At 51.0% G+C, this 18,987-nt stretch overlaps 1 protein-coding gene across 2 annotated transcripts in view; it reads right to left on the bottom strand.

Moving 5' to 3' along the window:
- The window catches only part of CUEDC1 (CUE domain containing 1), a 76,674-nt gene extending 71,179 nt beyond the window's left edge, over positions 1–5,495 (bottom strand). Inside the window, exon 1 of one of the 2 annotated variants that reach the window (XM_082678314.1) lies at positions 5,376–5,495. The gene's annotated coding sequence lies outside the window, so the exon portion shown is untranslated. The remainder of the gene's footprint in view (positions 1–5,375) is intronic. The other variant, XM_082678315.1, reaches the window with a different exon arrangement.
- Between the last annotated feature and the right edge of the window lie 13,492 nt (positions 5,496–18,987).

Genomic DNA, 18,987 nt, shown 5'->3' with positions numbered 1-18,987 from the left:
GTGGACTCCACCCAGTAGGGCTGCGGAGTGCCCCCAGAATGCATCCCCTCTGACAGGGATTGACACAGGGCAGCACACGGCTGCTGGGCAGATGTGGTTTGTGTCTTGGCTCATTAACTAATGAATGAGCCACTTACGGTGATGGGCACTCTTCAGCCACTTCAATGGCAAAAGGAGGGGTTAGGCCAGATGTGAGCAACATTCTAGCTCAAAAATTCCAGATCCTTTTCCCCTCCCGTTGCTGAGCTGACACAGATCTCGAGGGGCCTCTACTTCATCTTCCTGTCTCCAGATGAAACCTCTTAAACCACAAAGACAAATGGAACTTGTTCCCATTTCTAAAGACCTTCGGGGATGGCGGTTCCCCTCTGCTCCTGTGTCACTTGTTCTCACATCTCACATCCTATCTGCAACACTGTCCTCAGACCTTACTCGAGCCCTTCCTCTGCAGTTTACATTCATTTGCCTCTGGTTCTGCTTCTAAGTACGGAGAGACAAGAGTGAATCACTGCGCTCTGAGCAACAACTCTTACAAGATTTTTATTTCTTCTTCAGCATGTTCACTGCAGGCAGTATAGGAGGTGACTTTAAAAACCACAAAAGCATCAAGGTAGCCAAATAAGGCAAGGGCGTTGCAGGATCCAGAAAATTCGACCCTCGATTCTACTCAGAATTCACAGAGTGGGAGAGCAATACACTCTGTGGTCAGATCGAAAGCCCATGGGAGGCTTCCCTGGTGGCGCAGTGGTTGAGAATCTGCCTGCCGATGCAGGGGACACGGGTTCGTGCCCCGGTCCGGGAAGATCCCACATGCCGCGGAGCGGCTGGGCCCGTGAGCCATGGCCGCTGAGCCTGCGTGTCCGGAGCCTGTGCTCCGCAACGGGAGAGGCCACAGCAGTGAGAGGCCCGCGTACCGCAAAAAAAAAAAAAAAAAAAAAAAAAAGCCCATGGGGCAGCAGCCACCTTTACCCTCACTCAGCTCAAGTGCCCCCTCCTGCAGGAAGCCCTTCCTGTCCCAGCTCCTCTTCTGGCTGGAAAAGCATCCCCTTCTTCAGCGCTTCACCTCAGTGCAGCATTTGCCATGGCAGCTACAGTTCTAGGCTGACATGTTTATCCCCCCAACTAGACTATAGCCATCTCTCAGACAGGGGTCATGTCTTAGTGACCTTTGTACTCAGGGTCAGGCCCCAGGAGAGTGTCTGGCACTGAGCCAGTGGTTCTCAGTAGGCTGCGCTAGGCTGAACCCTCCAGGCACGTCCCAATGATGCTTGAATGTTGCATTATCAGCCTTTCACCCTGAGCACGTAACCCCTCCAATCCCCCCACCCAGCATCCCCGCCTCCCAGCCCTTGGCTCAGTAGGGGTCTCTCTGAGAATTTCCCTAACGATGTAAGCTCTATAGCCAGGCCTCTTGGGTTCAAATCCTGGCTCTGCCAGTCTCTAGCCATGTCACCTTGGTCAAGTTACTTAACCCCTTTATAGCTCCGTTTCTTCACTGAAAAATAGATATAATATCTCATAGGACCTTGTGAGGATGAAAGGAGCTGATCCACGAGAAGCACTTGGAACAGGGTCTGACCCACAGCAAGTGCTCAGTGAGAGCTGGAATTATTATTTACCAAGCCTATTGCTTCACAGAACCCCTGACCTGCCCCTGGCAGCTTCCACTCCTGACTGACATTGGGCCTGCCCTCCCCCCACTAGATCCCCTTCCTCCAGGACCAATATTAGCATTAACATAGAAAACCATTCAACCCTTTTTACTGATTATCATCCTCCCCCCACCCCACCCCCACCAGCTTAGAGGGCAAATCCTCCAAAGAGAAGGGAGAAGAGTTGGTTCCACAGCAGGGCTACGAACGCCGGGTCATTCTGCCCCCAACTATGTTTCTCTGTCATCTCTTGACATTTCAGCTCGTCATCTCCCCTCTGCTCAAAATTTAAGCCTCATCCTATCCCATCCCACCCCTCCAAAAGCCAGCCTCAGCCTCTAGTTTTTACCAAAGATCTTCCTTAGCAATAAGAAGCCTCAGAACATTAGCACCCAAGTGAAGAAATAATAATAATAGTACCTTCTGTCTGGCATAGATCTCCTTTCATTTTTTCTAAAGCTGGGAAACTGAAGCATCTACAAAGTCATAGAGGAAGATGGAGAGCTGGAAGTGCAACTGGGAATATGTATGTACTTCAGATCCTGCATTCTAAACCACTAAGCTATTATGGAAATGGGCACAGAGTGGCCAGATTGCCTCCTGCGGGTGGAGGTGAGAGGGATTTGGAAAGTTTTCATCCCACCAATCATTCCTCAGTGCATTTCACATTTTATGAAAAGGGAGTTTATGTTGACAGGCATTGTTACTCTATTTATTATTTATGACCTGTTTTAAAGATAAGAGCCATAGCTGCATTATTAGGAGTCCATTATATTACTCTGACACATCAGAGATGCCTACTGGGAGGTTAAAAGCAGAGAGCATCAGAGAAGAACTGAGTGAGCCGACATAACCAGCATTCTAAACTCACCAACCTGTGGCAGCCGGTGTAGCGGCCGACAGACAAGTCCTGGCCACCGATGAATGCGAATCTCTAGTCACCACAACGGGACCCTTACATCCCACCAACACAACTTCCAAGTTCCAAGTCAGGGACCACTGGACCACAGTGTCTCCAAAGCCCTTTATGGTTCTCACTTCCTGTAAGTCTAAGAGCCAACAAAACGGAGACATCACCTCCTCCAGGCCACCTTGTATAGTCAGAGGTGATCCCTGTCTGACTCCCAGCTTCTTGCCCCCCAAGGCTCCAGAATACACCTGCCTATGTTGCTTATTGCCAGGATCGGGGAAATCCATAAGGGCAAAGTAAATGTAGGAAGCTCTGAAGGAACAGACTAGTCTGAGTGCTACCACATGCTCAACACTGCTTGCTAGGCAAAGAAAAGTCTCCATGGACTACCATTGTCTGGGGGCACCTGAACCTAAGAAGGGCTTCTCAGTACCAAGCAGAGAAGTCACAGACAGCAGACCCTACTAAAGCCTCTTCCAGATCCCCAAGTATAAATGCCACCAACACCTGAGCAGCAGCCCAGGGCCCAGTGAGCTTTGGCTAAGAAAGAAAAGGCAGGCCAGGTCTCCTTGGGGGTGCACTGGGGATGGTGACAGCCATTCCCTCTGGCCCCGACTTGCCTAGTCCAGAAGGATCTAAGGAACCTAAAATACCTCGATCCTGGCCTTGAACAACTCTGCCCAAAGACCTCCTCAAAAGGAGGACTGTCTTTCATGCTTACACTCTCCACTGAAGCACCTTCTCCCACCTCAACCCCGTGGCCCCAGGAATGAGCTGGGGCTATTAAAGTACCTCGCTCCTATTCTGTTGAAACACCAGAATATCCATCCCTCACCCTGTCCCTGTATTTACCTCTAATTCAACAGTTCTGTGGCCCTGGCCCAGTTAGTGCCCAGAGCCTTCTCACCACATAGACAGCAAAATCAGCCCCTGGAGAAGGGCCACCACATCAGCCCCCATCCTCTGGCTAGCTGTAGGGAGCTGGGATCTGGTCCAGGGTTTCCAGGTCTCTATGGCCACGGCCCAAAGTCGCATCGGAAGGTCATGAGAAAAGCCCTCTTGAGAGGTCTGCTCTCCGCACCCTGGGACTATTCACTGACCCGACACAAAGGAGAGAACTGCTCTGAATGGCCTAGGCTGGACCAGACTCTAGATCAGCGGTCTCAACAGGGGCCCCAGTTCCAAGGGGCACAGTGACCTTCTGATACTACATACAAAATGTGTCCTCACACACATGCACGTGTCAGAGGGAGGGAGGGGGGAGTTAGAGTTGTCACCGGATTCTCAAAGGGACACATAACCCCAACTCTGGCCCCAAGTCCCTCCCCCCCGCCCCATCATATCATCATCCCTAGACCATCCTAGCTGCCCAAGGTCTCTCTCCTATTTAAGGATGTGCCCAGGCCCGAGTCCCCACTCCTGATCCCCTGTCTCCTGTCCTTCCAGCTGCAGAACGTGAGCTGGGGTGGGGTCCCTCACACACCCTCCAGCTTCCTGGTGACCTGAGCCAGGTTTCTCTCTCCAGCCCAGGGATGCCATCCTCCATTCAAACTGAGGTTCCAAAGGCCTCGACTGCCAACAACAGAGAGGAACCCATTTCACACTTGATCCCAAGGGGGCCAAATCTCATGGTGAGACAACTTCCTTCATGAGAGAATTCCTGGTGTCCCTCACCTCCTTCAGGCACACCTGGCCAGCTCCACCCAGGCTGTAAAGATGAGCATGCCTGGCAAAGAAAAGGAATGAGAGGCCCAAGCACCTCCCTGAGTCCCTTCTCCCGAGCAGGGCGGCTCGGGGTACTGCAGGGTAACTAACAGGAAGGCACCCTCCCCGTGCTCAGCGATGCTCCTGCCGGAGGGTCAGGTGGGGAGTGAGAAGGTCTTGTATCCTCTATCACCTCTAGGACAACTTAATAAATTCCCAGTCACCCTCCACTCTAACCACAAAAAGGAAAATCTAAAACCTCCCTCCGCTTAAATCAAATTCCTCTCCCGGAATTTCATTTCTTGGAACTAAAACTTCTTTTAACGGGAAAAGAAACGGGCAAGCCCGTGCTAGGTGTAAGACAACAATGCAACCAGAAAATGAAGAGGAAAGAAAGAATTAGCGCCGACACCAACCCCCTGGAGCTTAGAGCCCTGGGCACTTAGGGCCGGACGGGGTGGGGTGGGGGGGAAGCAGGGGCGGGGACAGTGCCTGGTGAACTTTCCCTGGCCGAGCCACGAGAGATGCAGCTCCCAGGGGACCGGGTGGAACCAGAAAAAGCTGAGCCGACCTGTGACATCCGCGGGGACAGGAAGCGAACCTCCCCTTTTCCTAAAAGGAGCTCTGGCCCCGGCAGGCGCCCCCCGCCCCGCCCCCCCGCCAGCCGTCGCCAAGCAGCCAGCGCCCCCCCCAACCCGGCCCGGGCCAAGCGGGGAGGGGCGCCCACACACACAAGGGGGAGCAGCCGGGGAAGGGGCTCCGGGCGGCGCCGGCTCGCCGAGGCCTCGCTCGCTTTCCCCGCGCTGCCCGCCCGCGACCACCCCTCTCCCCGCGCGACCCGCTCCCAGCCCCCAGGTGCCCACTCGCCCCGCGCGCCCGCGGCCCGGGAGGAGGCGGCGGCTCGGGAAGGATGCGGGGCCGAACCGCCGCACGAGGCTGAGGCGGCGCGGGCTCCCGGCAGCAGCGGCGGCCGCCCAGGGAATCAAACTCGCGCCCGCCCGGCCCTCCCGGCGGCGCCTCGGAGACCGGGCCCGGGAAGGTGGGGCCTGGCCGGGTCGGGGCCGCGCGCGGGCCGGGCGGCGCCGGCGGGGAGCGAAGGGAGGTCTTACCGAGCAGCCGCGCGCGCGTCCGCTCCCCGCGGGCCTGAGAGGCCGGGGGCTGGGGGAGGGGCGCGATCCCGCGGCGGCGGCGGCGGCGGCGGCGGCGGCGGGCCGGGTGCGGCGGCGCGGCTGGGGCGCGGGAGGCGGGGAAAGCGAGGCGCGGCCGGCTTCCTAGCGGCGGGCGGCGCGAAATGCAGCTGTCCCTGCGCGGCCGCCGCGGGGCCACAAGTGGGGCTGCGCGGGGAGGAGCGGGACTGCGGGCCGAGCGCGGGCCGGGCAGCGGCCCCCAGACCCTCTCCGATGCAGACCCCTCGGAGGGAGGAGGGAAGCGGTATCGGGGTCCGCTAGTAACGCAGTCGCGGGGGCCGGGGGCTGCCAGGCCAAGACGAGGCGGATCCCCGCCGGACCCCCGCAGCAGCCGCGGGGACTCCCGGCTGGCGGGCCGGAGGGCGTGAGCGGGGAGTCTCGGTCCCGGGCAGAGTGGGTGCGGGGCGTCCTGCCCCACCCTGCTCGGGGAGCGACGCCGGGAGGGAGACCAGAGACCTCGGCTGGGGGCGGGGGAGACCTAAGAGCCGGACTGCCCGAGAGGGTGCAGAATGTGGACACGCATCTGGGACCTGGGACACCTGTGGTGGAGGGGAGGGAGGCCCCCCGGGAGTAAGGGCTCAGGAAAGTAAACAAAATAAAAGGCTGAGGTCAAAGGAGATGGTGGGGAGGAGGTCAAGAAATCAAAGTAGTACCCAATCACACCATCAGATGTCACCTGCCATCTCCCCATCTCCTCTCAAACATACCAGGTCACTTCAGGGGCGTCTGAGCCCTGAGATCTCCCACAGAAGAACTTGTTTAATAAATGGGAAATCAACTTTGGCTCTTCTTTTCCACATGGTTTAGTTTCAGACTCCAACTGGGGGGTGGGTAGGGTGGGGCAGGTGGTGGGTGACCTGCCAAGCATCCAGCTTTGAAGAGCAGCTACCTAAGGAAGGGATCTGAGGCTGACAATGGCCAGAATGCAGGTCCAGCACTGCCCCCAGACAGCTTGCCAAGGCCTGCACCCTCCTCCTGGATAAGCGTGCCTTAGAGACCCACTTGCCCATCTGGGTACAGATCTTAGGGAACAGCTCCCTCTCCCCTCCTCCCCTGAGGGCTTGCAGTCCCCTAGCCAGCTGAGACAAATCAACGTGCTCAGCCACAGAGACATCTGAAGGTAAAAACCACAAACCAGAGTGCCCCAGACACCCGTGTGTTTCCATCATTTGCGTGTCGAGGGTAAGTTTCTTCAGCAGGTTGGGAACCTGGGAGAGGGAGAAACCTCAGAACCACACCCTCTGGGGAGGCCCAGCAGTAACTAGCGTGTGGAGTTGAGCTCCAGGGCCAGTTTCCCAACCCCCTCCCAGGGATCTCCTCTCTCCCACCCACCTGTCCCCAGGCCCCCTCACTTGGTGGTACATTCAGTTTTGGGGGCCCTTGAAACTCCAGGAGGTGGTCCCTAGACCCCAGGTTAAAGACCCTTAATCTGGAGGGACTGACCCATGCCTCCGTGCTGACTCCTGTCTCCTTTCCCAAAGTGGTAACCGAGAGCTCACTCACTAGATTATGTTACACTTGCCCACAGTGCAGTTCATGTCACTTTTCTGCTTACTTGCAATATCCCTCTGCAGTTCCTCTCCCTGTCACCTTGGCATTTTGGAGCTGGGAAAATGCACCTGCAAACTTGGAGATTTTGCTGTTTACACTGGGAGGCCAGTGCTCACAAAATCTTTTCATGTATTACTCATATAGTCATCAAATGAAACCGATCACCGTAATGCACGCTCTTCCTTGAAGAACACTTCTTAGGCGTTGGTAACATACTCTTCCTCTCCGGGCTGTCTTCCTGGAAGCTTTTCCTCAGACTCCTTCCCTGCCTCTCACACCCCACTGGGTAACCTCGCTTGCTCCCACCACTGCATCTGAGCTGAATGTTCCCCAGGACCCCAGGCCAGCCCACCCTCCTGGGCTCCAGCCCATCACACCCAGCTGCCTGCAGAGGCTTTCCACCTGCAGGTCCCTTGGACACCCCAAATGCAAGGAGGCGAGAGGTCCAGAGCATTTCCTTCCCAAGCCCCCCCGACCCCAACCCTGGCTTCACAGCTGGAAACCTCAGTCCGAAGTGTCCCTTCCCCTGCAGTCTATTGGTTATGGAGGCCTGTTCCTTCCTCCTCACTCTCCCCATCCTTTGTTTCCCTGGCTTTACCCTGGTTTGGGCCCCTCTTGTCTCTGCTCATCTCAGAGCTTGAGATGTCCCTTTGCTTTCAGTTCTTTCTCTCCTCCCCCCACAGCCCGCCCCGCTTCATACCCACAAACACTACAGAATGTGCCCTGGTAAGACACCTGTACCCCAACCCTGCCCTACCCTCAGGCCATTGCCCTATTTCTCTCTTGCCCACTCATCAGGAGACTTAACATCCTCTCTCTGCTTCCTCAGTCCCCATTCAATCCTCGAAATCCAGCTTTCTTCCCCATCATAACCTTTCCATAGGAGGCACCAGCGGCTCCCAGTCATTTCAACCCACTGGCCTCCTCCCCACCTCACCCTTGGGCCCGCTTGTCACCTGGGATGCCGTTAACTCCTCCTTGAGGGGACTCTCACCCCCAAGGCCTCCTATCCTCTTGATTTTTCTACAGACTCCTTCATTTTTTTCTCCTTTTGGCCACGCCACACGGCTTGTGGGATTTTAGTTCCCTGACCAGGGATTGAACCCAGGCCCTCGGCAGTGAGAGCGCAGAATCCTAACCACTGGACCGCCAGGGAATTCCAACCAACTCCTTCATTACTTCAGCTCTGCCTGCCTCAGAGGCTTTGCCAGGGCACAGTCCTCTTCACTTTTCCATAAATCCTGCAATTCCCAGGGTGCTCTCACGGAGGGAAGAGAGCAGAGTGGGTACCAAGCCCTGACCGTGCCACCTGCTGCCGCATGACTCTGGGCAGGTTACTTAACTCCCTCTGTGCCTGTTTCCTGATTTGTATTTGGGGCTCACTACAGTGCCTACCTCAAAAGATTGTACTGAGAATTAAACAAATTCACACGTGAAGTGCCCAGAACAGTGCCTTGCACCTTAAATGTTCAATGAGTGCTGGTATTGGTATAATAAAGAGTGTGTTGATGGCCCATTCCTACACCTGCCCCCTCTCCTGAACTCCTGATTGGACAGGCTGCACCACAACTGCCTCACCTTCAGCATGGCTGGTCCGGAACCCTTCATCTCTGCATCTCCTGTGCCAGAATTCTCTGTCCTGGGAGAAGGCACATCCCATTCACTCAAGCCACCAACTTCACACACTGCCTTTCTCCTCTCCCACGTTCACACCCCTAAGTAAACTTGGGCTTACTACTTCCTGAATTTCTCTGGACTCTTTCCCCTCTGCATTCCCACTGCTCAGGCCACCAGGTCCCCTGCCTTTCAATCCGTCGTCCTCAATGCTTGCAATTATTTTCTAAAGCATAGACTGGTGATGTCTCTGCTTTGTTGAAAAGATGTGGGTGAGTCCCCAGGGCTGGGAGAATGAAATTTAAATGCCTTAGGGAGGCCCTTCCCCCAACAGGATGTTTCCCTTGGGGAGTTCCCCAGCCCAGGACAAATGGCAGGCCTGAATGGTGACAAGAGCGTGTGGCTGAGGTTTTGGAAGCAACCACATGGTCCCAGCCATCAGGGGACTCCCTCCCCTCCTCGAACCACCAAAGGTAGCTTAACAAGGCCCAAAGTGGGAAAGAAAGTGGGGTAAACAGCCAGATGATCTGCGTCATCCTATCCCTTTCTCCATCTTCACTGATTTGACTAAGAAACTCAGAGGAAACTTTTAAAGAATTGGTAATTTCACTTCGGGGTTTTGAAAGAACACATGGGTGAAACGTGGAAACAGTGGCCCCCCAAAGTGAGTAAATGACCCCCTTCTCGGACAATAACTAAATGGATGCCTGTGGGATTGCCAGTCTGGCTCCCACCTGAGAGAAGGATTCCCTGGGACGCTTACCCTTTCCCAGAGCGCCCCAGCCAATGTCACGCCTGTGGCACCTCCTTTGAACCCTCTTGCCCTTGTGTAACAAACTGTTCCCATGCCGTCCCTTTGTCCATCCTGCCAGCCTCTATAAAGCACATGGTATTGTAGCTGGTCTCTGAACGAGCTCCTGGGAGGTAGGGGGTGTCTTCTGTCTCAGTGCCCACACCTCCCAGCCCAAGGCCTGGCTGGCCCCATGAGTGAGTAAATATTTGCCAAAGAACTGACTTCTGACAGGTGGTGAGACATGCCTGGTTTGTCCTTACAAAAACCATGTGTCTTCCCTTCGTTGGTAACTGACTGTAAGGCTCCAGGTGTCCTGCCTTTCTGTTCAGAGGCTGTCAGCTTGTCCTGTACAAGGTGGTGGGGTGGAGATTAGGTGTAGATAAATGGAACTCTGTGCAACCATTAAAGTTGTTTTTAAAGAATATTAAATGTCTGTTAAAATATCCAAAATATGTTACGGGAAAGGAAGGCTACAAAACAGCATATGCAATGTGAGGCTATTTAGTAATTTTTATTTAGTTAGTTATAAACATAGAAAAAACCATGCCAACATGTTAACAACTGTTGGATGAGGGTTTTATAGATAACTTTTACTGTTAGTGTTTTTCATATTTTCCTAGATTTTCCAAACTTCCTACACCGAACATACATTCCTTTATAATCATACACACACACACACACACACACACACACACACACACACACACACACACACACACATATATATATATATATATATATATATATATATATATATATATATATATAGCTTTCAAGATCATTATGTATGGGGACCTCCCTGGCAGTCCAGTGGTTAAGACTCCACGCTTCCAACTGCAGCGGGCACAGGTTCAATCCCTGGTGAGGGAACTCAGATCTCATGTGCTGCGCAGTGTGCCCCCCCACCAAAAAAATCATTATATATGACTGCAAAGAGGAAAGTGAAATATAAGTAACTTTCCTCCATAATTTTGTCTAACTTCGACTATTTCAATCCAGTTGCATGACCATTTTTGTTGACTTCCCGTGTACTCATACTGAGACCCCAAAGATGAACAGTATGTAGCCCCTCTTCACCCCCACTCCAGATCTAAGGGCAAGGTGGATATGGAGCAGCTAGCAAAATAATACAAGGCAGAGTGTGACACTTACTAAAATCAAGGTGTAAGCAGAGGGCTCTGGGGCTGCTCAGGAAGGAAAAGGTTAATTCTCATGAAGGACCAGTCAGAGAGAGCACCTTTGAACAGTTGGCTTTTTCGCTGTGCAAAAGAGGCAGGAGATGAAAAAGATTTTAGCTGGGGATAAGGGCATTCCCATCTGTGGGCACAGCATAAGCAAAGGCACGGAGGAGGGAATGTTGAGGCGTATTTGGATGTGGGTAAATATCCACTGTGGCCAGACTGCAGGGTGGGTGGTGGGTAACGTAGCAAAATGAAGTTGGAAAGGTGAGGAGGGTGTGACAGTGGATGGCCCGGAACACCACACTAAAGAATCTGCGGAGAAGGCACAAGCTGGAATTTAAAAATAGAATATTAACATTTATTTTTATTTTCTTGACAATACCAAGAGTTTGAGGCAGTGAGGTCCCCTGGTCCTGCACCAGACCAGCTCCTGGGGAAAGCCAGCCTGGAGTTAAACATTCACAGAGGTTAAATGTTCAATCCCAGCTTGAAGCAGCAGATTCCTTCTTCCTCCTAAACTCCCTCTAACCTCCTAAGTATAGCGTAGTGGCTAAGCGCCCAGACCTTTGTGCCAGTCAGACCAGGGTACAAATAAATCTCAGCTGTATCCGTTTACAAGCTGGGTGACCTTGGGCGAATTACTTAACCTCTGAGTCCCTCATCTCTAAAATGATGATAAGAATATCACCTTTCTCCCCACTAGGTTAAAAATAATAATAATAAATGATAAATTTTCTTGAACGTTTACAATGTCTAGCCCTGTTTTAAGTATTTTTGCACATTTTAGCTCATTTGGCCTTCAGAAAAACACCAAGGGGCAGGCGTTATTACCATTTCTATTTTACAGATGTGGAAACTGAGACACAGGGAGGTCAAAAGTGTTCCCAAGGTCCAGCAATAAGTGATAGAACCAAGACACAGACCCAGCCTGTGACTCCAGAGCCCATGCACTTCACTATACTCCTGGAGATAGCAATTATAATAATTATAACTTAAACCCATAATACCAGTTAACATTTACATTGTTAACTCATTTACTCCTCAACGGCCCTGTGCTAGGTACTACCATTAGGCCCTGTTTACAGACTAGGAAACTGAGGCACAGAGAGATTAAGTAACTTGCCCAAGTTTCTTCGCCGAGGCAGGAGAGGAACTCAGGTGGTCTGGCTGCAAATTCTGTTCCTCGTCACTCTAATACACTTAATGAATGATGCCTGTTTTACTTATTGTCATTCTTTTAATTCCAAGGAGGTCTGCCTGCGATCAGTTTCATCCAGATGTTCAGATCTGATTCTCTCCGGTGATGAAGATCCATGGAAGAGGTTGGGGGTGGGGCAGGATGCATATTCCTGGGGGACTTGGGAAGCAGGGCCACGGGTGGAGAAGGAGCCTTCGGACCTTGCAGTTCTGGGGAGGGCTCCTTCGTGCTTCGGGCGAGGGAACCTCTGTTGCACCAGTAAATGGCCAGGAAAGGAAAGAGAGGGAGCTGGCACTACTTCCTCAGCCCCTGAGCCGAGCTCTGGGCACTAGGAGAAATGGCAAAAATGTCTTATTCTTTGGCGGAAGAGCATCCCTGGGGTTATACCACAGCTAGTTCCAGGGTGGTGGGTGGAGGACCCTAAAGGGCTGAGTGACATCTTTGAGGGAGAGTTCACTCACCAGGTGTCTCTTTAAAAAGGAAGATAGAAACCTCTCCCCAAGGGGCAGGACTGAGCCCCTCGGGGCAAGACAACCCTGACAGGACTGGGTTCCTAGGGTCCAGACCTTCAGCCCAGGTCCCACACTTGAGGCTGCAGGGCCTGCTCCCTTTGGGGTAGGGGGAGGTAGAGCCAGGGCTCAGTTCGGCTCCATTCCCTAGTCAGGGAACTGTCACCTGATGGTGGCTGGTCAAAGGAGCAGCACAGCTGGTGTGACAGCATAAAGGGGCACAGCTGCCACTGCAGGGTTGCTTCCCCAGAAAGCGGAACTGAGAATTAAAGGAGCAGCAGGATACACTAATTCATTTACTTATGTCTTCATGAATTCTTCCTTTCCTTCAAGAGCTTATAGTTTTTTTTTTTGGCTGCGCTGCACAGCTTGCAGGATCTTAGTTCCTGGACCAGGGGTTGAACCCGGGCCATGGCAGTGAAAGCGCCAAGTCCTAGCCACTGGACCACCAGGGAATTCCCAAGAGCTTATAATTTATTATTATCATTAATTTTTTTTATTTTTTATTTTTTTATTTTTTGTGGTACACGGGCCTCTCACTGTTGTGGCCTCTCCCATTGCAGAGCACAGGCTCCGGACGCACAGGCTCAGCGGCCATGGCTCACGGGGCCCAGCCGCTCCGCGGCATGTGGGATCCTCCCAGTCCGGGGCACGAACCCTGCATCGGCAGGCGGACTCTCAACCACTGCGCCACCAGGGAAGCCCATATCATTATTTATTTTGATGCTTAGATTGTTCCGGATTTGGCCATTTGCTGGCCCTGTGTTCTTTTGATACATTCCCATCCTGCCTTTCTTGTGCAGAGATGTTTCCACCATCATCATAAAGACTGCATCAGACCTTCAATAGATGCTAAATCTAGAGGGAAATTTTGATGAGGAGGAGGATATTTGAATGGTCTTAATGTGTTTCCCCACAGACTTCTTATTAGTTGCAAGGGGGAAAACAGTAATTATATGATGGAGAAACTAGGCAATGTCTTGACTGACTGATCTAAAGTAACATCACCCAGGGAGATCAGCTCGGTGCTTTGTGACCACCTAGAGGGGTGGGATAGGGAGGGTGGGACAGGGAGGGTGGGAGGGAGAGAGACGCAAGAGGGAAGAGATATGGGAACATATGTATATGTATAACTGATTCACTTTGTTATAAAGCAGAAACTAACACACCATTGTAAAGTAATTATACTCCAATAAAGATGTAAAAAAAATTAAAAATAAAGTAACATCACCTATGAGGCACAGAGGGCTGTCATGTGCCTCTAGATATGATATCCTGAGGACACATTACCTCAGCAGTATTCCAGCTAAGAATGAATAATCTCAATTTAATCACAGAGAACATCAGACAAACATAAAATGAAGAATGTTATATTAAAAAAAAAAAAGCAGGGGTGTGTAATTTTTTTTTTAAAAAGCCAGCTATACAAATGGTCCAAATTTAGGGAGACTAAAGAAACACAGCAACTAAACGCAACACCTGACCCTAGACTAGGCCTTGTCCTGGGAGTGAAGATGCTCTCAAGGACATAATCTGATCATAATTGGAATGTAAGTTAACTAAAAGTATTATATAAGTGTAAATGTAGAAAGTTAATAACTCGACTGTGGTGTAAGAGCTTATCTTTATTTTTAGGAAATATACACAGGAGTACTTAGGGGTAAGGTCCATGATGTATAAAACCATGGAATGGTTCGGAAAAATATATATATATATAGAAATAGAGAGCCCATATGTGATTAAGCAAGGGATAAAACGTTAGCAATAGGTGAATGTGCGTAAAGAGTATACGGGTGTCTCTTGCACTATTTTCATTTTTGCAACTTTTTGTAAGTTTGAAATTATTTCCAAATAAAAAGTTTTTCAGAACTCTTCCAGGTTCACTTTGTGTTCTCCCTGCCCAAGCCCTGCAATCAGCTTTTTCTCCAGAGGAGCTAGTGAGCAGGAATATTTAACCACATTAAAAAAAAAAAAAAAAGTGAATGAGAAGGAAAAGCATTCCTACCATATGGAACAGCATGGCAAGGAAATGTGAAATATAAGTGTAGATGATAGAAAGGATCGGTGCTGGGAAAATGGCTCTTCTGAAAAGCTAACGCAGCAAATGGCATCCCGGGATAAGCCCTAGCCTCACCCCAGAAAGGCAAAACACAGCCCTCCTGCAGCTTCTGTCCATTCACCGGCACATGTGCGATTTGGAAATGGAATACAATAAACTGACAGATTCGGCCATCCTTCAGTGGGCCAACACTATATTGCGAAGCACATCATAGAACTTAATTTTATCTATTTACATAGAATGTGCACAACTATTGTGCAGACTGTAGAAAGTGAAGCAGCATTGGAGTAAACTTCAGCGGGAGTGGAGCAATGCTCCCTGTGAATGAGCACCCTCACCCGACCAATCAGAACGCAGGAGACATCAACCAATCCCGGCTCCTCAATGCTCTAGTCGGGGAGGGGCTGACACGCCCAGAGTTGTTTGTTTGCCTCCGCTCTAACCGTAGTCTACCCTGGGCGGGGTCGGGGGCGCGGACCGCGGAGACGAGGCAGGCGAAGTAGATTTGGCCAAACGGTGGAGGGCATCGGATGTTAGGCCTGGCAGTTTGGGCACCGTAGTAGGTTGACTGACTCATCCCTGACAAAACCCACATTTGCCGCGCGCTCTGCGGGGCTCCTCTCTCAGAGCGCCGAGTCCAGGACGCCTTCGGGAAAACAGGTTGGAGCTGATGAGGGCTGATTTAGGAGCGAGCAGGTCTGAGAAGTATGTCAGGCTTCTCTCCCACATCCTGCCTGGGTAGGTGGTGGCGCTCCCTTTCCTCTTGGGAAGGAAGGAGGTCAGGCCCGTGCCAGGCTAGCGGCAAGCTATAAGAACTAACTCTGTCAGGATGGTGACATTGCAGAGGGAAACTGTACAGGCGACTTCTCTAGATATTAGTGCATCTTGGTGAATGACGTGAGATGGAACGACTTCTCTGATAGGCACATATCCTGACATTTTCCATGTCTCCCAACCTGGTGACTATTCCCTCGGTGTAACTTGAGCCCTCCCTGCCACATATTGGGCAGCCTTCAATTAGCTGCTGGTCAGATGTGTCTCCCATCTAAATTTCTCCTTCCCGAGATGAGGTTCTGGCTCCCATGCTGGATGCCAATCCTCAAAATCTCAGCGTCTGAGATGGGGAAGCCATGAAGGAAGGCAATCAGCTCCTTTGCTCTTTTGGAGAACGCAGTTGGTGCCTCTGAGGGAACTGATGTTGCTGTTACTACATAGGGTATAGGAAGACCAGGTGGGGGGAGTATATTGAATCTGAGGTTCCTTCCTCTATATCAGGCTCTGTACTAAGCACTTTACATGAATTAGATCTTCAAAAACTTTACTAGGTTGGAACTATTATCATCCTTGCTTTACGGCTGAGGAAACTGAGGCCAGAGAGGTTACATATCTTGCCCGAGGACACACAGTTCCCACTGGCATAGCCTGGATTTACACCCCAGCCTGTCAGACTCCAAGCCCCTGCTCTTAATTGCAACCCTGTATTACAGCACCTCCCAGCTGTCCCTTATGCCAGGCCTTGCCCTGCTCTGGATCTTCTGGGGGCCTTACTTACCTGTTGCTGCTGTTTCTGGCCTTGGTACTTGGTGCCTTGTGTTTTGGGCTTCCTGAACATTGGGACTCATTGATACAAGGGCAAGTCAGCAGCAGGTTGCCATGGTCCCACTAATTTGGAACCAGAGATTTAGGGGATGTGGCAAAACATTTGGAATATACAGTCCGACTTAGGAACTAGCCTCCCTTCTGTGGGGCCCTGGACTACCTCCACTTTATTTGGGTATCTCCCAATTCTGCCTGTATACCAAGGAGGAATGAACCAACTGCCTAAAAGTTACAGGGAAGGCTTCGGAGGGAACAACATTTTAATTAGACTTTGAAGGATATCTAGTGGTTCACAACAGAGAAAATGTGTTGGAGGGTTGCTTGGGGGAGGACATTCTAGGCCTGAGGGACAGAATATACAAAGGTTCTATCTCCTTCCTCTTTCCACAACTCCACCCTCTCCCCAGTCTTCTCCCTCAGACATCCTTGATAGCCACAGTTTCTGGTGTTGGCAAAGTGGCAGAACTTCACTTGTGTGGGACAGGCCACCCTGGAGTCTAGGCCTACTCTCCTGGGATGAAGCTCTAGGATTTCAGGAAGGGGGACCCCTACCTCCGCAGCTGGAAGGGGCTCCTGGGTCCCCACCACAGGTGGGGATTCCCTACTAATCACCTGAATCTTGCCTGTTTCTTCAGCTACTGATTTTGTTCTTTTTCTGGCTAAGAAGAGCATGTCTTCTTTTCTGCCCATTGACTGGAGCTGAAATCATCACAGCTGGCTTACACTAGCAGCCTGTCTCAGGGTCCTCTGAGTAATCATGTCCAGCTCGGGGCAGATGCATGGAAAGGGGAGGAGGACAGGGTGGAGATGACACCACAGGAAGCACAAGGACAATTTCTCCAAAATCTCTCTCTCTCCCCCTTCCCTGGGCCTCTTTCTAACCTCCAAATTCCCCCTTTCCCTTCTCTCCCTCACCTCATAAGCAAAGCTGATTTCTCTCTGGCTCTTTTCCCACCATTAACAAAGCTCGGAATTTCTTGGCTCATGACCAAGGGCCTTGGGGATCCAGGCTCCTTCAAGCCTGATCTCTGAGTGGATTTAGGCTGACTCAGTAAGAACCATGGCTTTGGTGGCCTCCCAATTGCCCCTGAGGTTGACAAAGACTTAGCTTCCTGTCCCAGTCTCTGAGGCTGGCTCCCCTCTCCATGAGCAGCCTCTGGAATTGGTACATTACTCCTCCCAGCCTTGGACCTGGGCACTGACTGCCAGACAGAGCTGCTGGACCAGTCACTAGAAGGGCATGTCCCTTCCATTTCCCTTGGTCTCCTCGTCCTCTCTAGCTGCCGTGCCAAAGGAATCGCTCACAGGCAGAATGAAAAGTTGTCCTCAAGTGTCCATCGTTAGCATATTAGTTCTTGCCCAGGGTCTTTATAGGTGTACTTAGGAAAAAATGACATTCAGGTGAAAGGGCTGACACAGCCAAATGCAGGTGGACCTCACTTTGAGAAAACTCCATAAACAATGTAAATTTACCAAAACACCCAAGAGAATTCTTCTTGAATGGTTGGCAGTTATATACATCAGAAAGGATTCACTCCAATAAGAAGACTGACTTTAAGTTCTTCTTCTTCTATGTACTCTTCAAAGAGATATTTAACAGTTGGGAAGGTGGGATGTCAACTTAAAGATCATCAGGGATGAAGACAATTTCTGAAGCTATGATGCAAGTCAGTGGTGATACAGAATCTGAAGTGTGAAACTCCATTCCCTTCCCATGACAGGGCAGTTTTTGTAAATGACAGAATACTTGACCCTCATGGTCCAAGGCCAAGATCTGGGTCAAGTGCCTGTCTTGGGAAGAAGAGAGCTAACTAGTCAACCCCTGATGGGCTGGTCCAAGGGGAGGGCTAGATCACACAAAGATCCTAAGCAGAGCCCTGGACCCTCCCTCCATTCCTTCCTTGGGAACTACATGGGCCTTTGCCCAAAAGTGAGCAGCCAAGAGAAGCTGGAGTCTAGATCAATGCACAAACTCAGTCAGTATTCAGCTGTGAACCATAACGCACTGATCTGCCTGGCCCCTACTTTTACAAGACAGGGAGAGATTATCCAGTAATCTGCCAGGGTCAGATCAGTTGTGGGGGAGATTTATAGGCCCAAATGGGGACAAATGGCATTCTTTCAGGCTACAAGACTCTTTAGAGAGGGAAGAGTACAGGACTGAAGGCCAGATTTATTAAGCCTGGGAGGGGAAAGTGATTACCATTCCAGGCAACGATACTTGAGGATACTGCAGGGAAAACCTCCACCATGCCCTCTACATCCCGAACCCAGGTCTCTCCAGAGAGGACCAAACAGCAGCGCCCCTTGAGAAGAGTGGAAACACCTGGACAGCCAGGACGGTTAACTAGCAATTCAGTGAAATAACACTTCCCATTCCAGACAAAAGCAACATAAGGAACTCTTCCTCCAGCTGTTTTCACTGAGTCAATAAAGAGACTAAAGCAATTATCAGAGGAAGTTTGGAAAGCCTCAATTATATATGAAACAGATGTAGGTATCCAAAACTTTTTAAAAAATGGTGTGAGATCCATCTTGATTTGCTGTCTGGTGGTACTGTCACTTGGGTACTTGTCATACCTCTCTTAGCCTCCTTGGAGGCAGCAACCATGTCTTAATCACCTTTGTATGCCCTTTAGTGCCTAACAGTGCCTGGCACATTGTTGGTACTCAGTAGACATCTGATGAATCTAGTTGAACATAAATGGGTAGGCAACGCAGCCTAAAACCCTTTTCAAGTAAAGAAACTGGGTTTAGAGCATGCAAAGAAATGTTTGAAACCCACCTGCTCTGGGCTTTACTCAAGCTGACTGGAGGAGGTTACTTCTCTTACTGCAGCCAGTCTGGTGCATTTCCACTCTCCCTTCTCGGTGGTCAAACCGGCCTGACATTAGTCCTTCCCTCTCTCTCCAGCCCAATATCAAGACGTGTACACCTGGAGAAGCAGTGCTTCAAAAATTTCTCTATCATCATGGTGAAATGGTGAAGCTTCTGAGGTATTAAGCAATCCATCATAACGTTTGTGACCGG

The sequence above is a fragment of the Grampus griseus genome, assembly GCF_964374135.1.
Source record: "Grampus griseus genome assembly, chromosome: 20".
Classification (NCBI taxonomy): domain Eukaryota; kingdom Metazoa; phylum Chordata; class Mammalia; order Artiodactyla; family Delphinidae; genus Grampus; species Grampus griseus.
Note: the sequence above shows the minus strand (reverse complement) of the source record. Positions and strands in the feature narration are given on the sequence as shown.